This window comes from Argentina silus (assembly GCF_951799395.1).
Source record: "Argentina silus genome assembly, chromosome: 5".
In the NCBI taxonomy this organism is placed as follows: domain Eukaryota; kingdom Metazoa; phylum Chordata; class Actinopteri; order Argentiniformes; family Argentinidae; genus Argentina; species Argentina silus.
Genome location: NC_139659.1, coordinates 19,635,318 through 19,637,448, shown reverse-complemented (window position 1 = coordinate 19,637,448; position 2,131 = coordinate 19,635,318). Strand labels below are relative to the sequence as shown.

Genomic DNA, 2,131 nt, shown 5'->3' with positions numbered 1-2,131 from the left:
CAGGAGTGTCAGCCCTTTGGATGGAGCCTACCCTCAACAGCATGCCTGTGACACACCTACTGGAAGACCCACCAGCAAGAAAGACCAAGTGGCGTGCTGCTTCAGTACACTAGCCATAGGCCAATGTGTCTGCAAAACAAAACAAAACAAGACAGGTGTCCATCATCCAGGACAGGTTCTCCAGGTGAGTGCAGTACCTGACCTGCCCTGGCCTGGCCTGGCCTGGCCTGGCCTGCTAGTTCAGCAGGTTCAATAGGTCCAACTAAGTCTGGGAAAGTTCTCTGGAAATATGGACTTCCTCCCGCTACCCTGCCTTTCCTCTGCGTCCCGTCAATAATGTCCTGTCAAAACACTGCAGACATCCTACTCTTGGCTTGAGTCATGTACCTGGTGGATTAACACATTTATTGTGAAGCAAACTAGTTGCACAAGGGAAATGACAGAAATCCTGCCTGGCATTCGAAACTTGGCTAACACACACACTCCCCACAACAACTCCAACTGTTCAAAGACAAGAACTTTCCCCCCGCTGAAAGAATAGGCTGCAATACAAATATTTATATAACGTTCACAATAGCGAGGGTGTGACTAACAGTTGTGTTGGTGTTTCAGGTGAAGGGGGGGGGGGGGGGAAACCTGTACTGTGTTACCATGACTACAGCTATTCATCACTGAGTTCTCCCTTTTAAACGACAGGAGCGCAAATAGTAGCATTAGCCCTTTGATACGGGGATGAGCATTGGATAGATCTATGTTGTCCTGGTGGTCAATGGTCAATCACACACACACACACACACACACACACACACACACACACACCCCCCCCCTGCTTTCCTTTCACGTCATATCTACCGCTATGTTACATCTGACAGTTTGTTACACCAGGGCAGTAGGGGGTAAACCAGCCATCTATGTACCCAGCTAGGCTCTGCCCAAAGCCGTGTCTCACGTCATGTTGACAGCCAGGTGAGATCTAGTATCTGAGATTATGTAATTACATCAGTGGATGATACATGTTCAGTATAATGCAAGCTGACAGTGACAGCCCCCATGCTAGCTAACCCGTGCGTAGCTAGCTGGCACGGTAGGATCATGAAAGGTCCGCAAAACCGACCAACACCAAACTAACATTATTTGGCAATTCTTGGAAGTGGTAGCGAGATAGGTGACTTTCTCAGATTAAGATACCTACCGACTACTAGGGTAAAGATTCTAACAATTAAAACGTCGTCGAGGTAATGTGGCTAGCGACGCTAACTGACAGCTCCAACAAAATCCAACTTCTTGGCGCATGATTTGATGCCGCAAAGGTTAGCTTCATTTGTTCATGACATAGCTAACATTAGCTAAGAACAGTATGTGTAGGAAAATGACAGCATTATCGACCTCTGGTAATTAGCTTCAAACATGACTTGAAAATTCTGCAAAAACGTTTGCTTGGCCTAATAGTGATGAACAAGCCTTTATACGACGTTGGGTGCTATTGGTCGTCCAGTCAGCTAGCTAGCTAGCTAGCTAGCGAGCTAACGAGACAATTCTACATTCAAATAGACTAATTGTCCTCTGAGGAGAGGGCAACCCACTTAATCATTGACCATAGAAGACGCATAGAAGTGTCGAAAAGCTTACCTGTATCCACAATAGTATTTTATTCCAAAAACGGTTGACATAACATTGCACAAGCTTGCTACATCTGAAACAGTATTCAGGCTGTAAACACAACCCAAGCCCACTGCAACTGCGCATGCGCACGCCCCTCCTTTGATTGTGCGAGGAACAGCACTGCCACAACCAGAAGGCGGCGATTGAGGATAGGGTACCGTTATGACTTATGATTATGTTATTGACATATTATTACATTGCCATTTCATTCAGAATTCCTGCTGAAAAGTAGCCTATACAGTATGTGTAAAAGATTATATGAATTAGTTAAACATTGGTTTCTGATGAGGACACACTGAGTGTCCATGAAATATCCAAATTGATGGCAAAACAATGATATGGATTACATCATTTTGCATCCAGAAACATTGCAGATGAATCCCAATTGCATCTGATCCTCTGTATCTGGAGATCCATGTGGTGACAGCCTCTGTATCCAAACAAGGCTTAGGAAAAGTATGTATGTCTG

The 2,131-nt window shown here is 45.1% G+C and overlaps 1 protein-coding gene across 4 annotated transcripts in view; it reads right to left on the bottom strand.

Annotated features, from left to right (window-relative positions):
- Positions 1-1,728, bottom strand: part of rabgap1 (RAB GTPase activating protein 1) — a 56,147-nt gene extending 54,419 nt beyond the window's left edge. For all 4 annotated transcript variants that reach the window (XM_083669382.1, XM_083669383.1, XM_083669384.1 and 1 more), the window contains exon 1: positions 1,630-1,728. The gene's annotated coding sequence lies outside the window, so the exon portion shown is untranslated. The remainder of the gene's footprint in view (positions 1-1,629) is intronic.
- Positions 1,729-2,131: the final 403 nt, after the last annotated feature.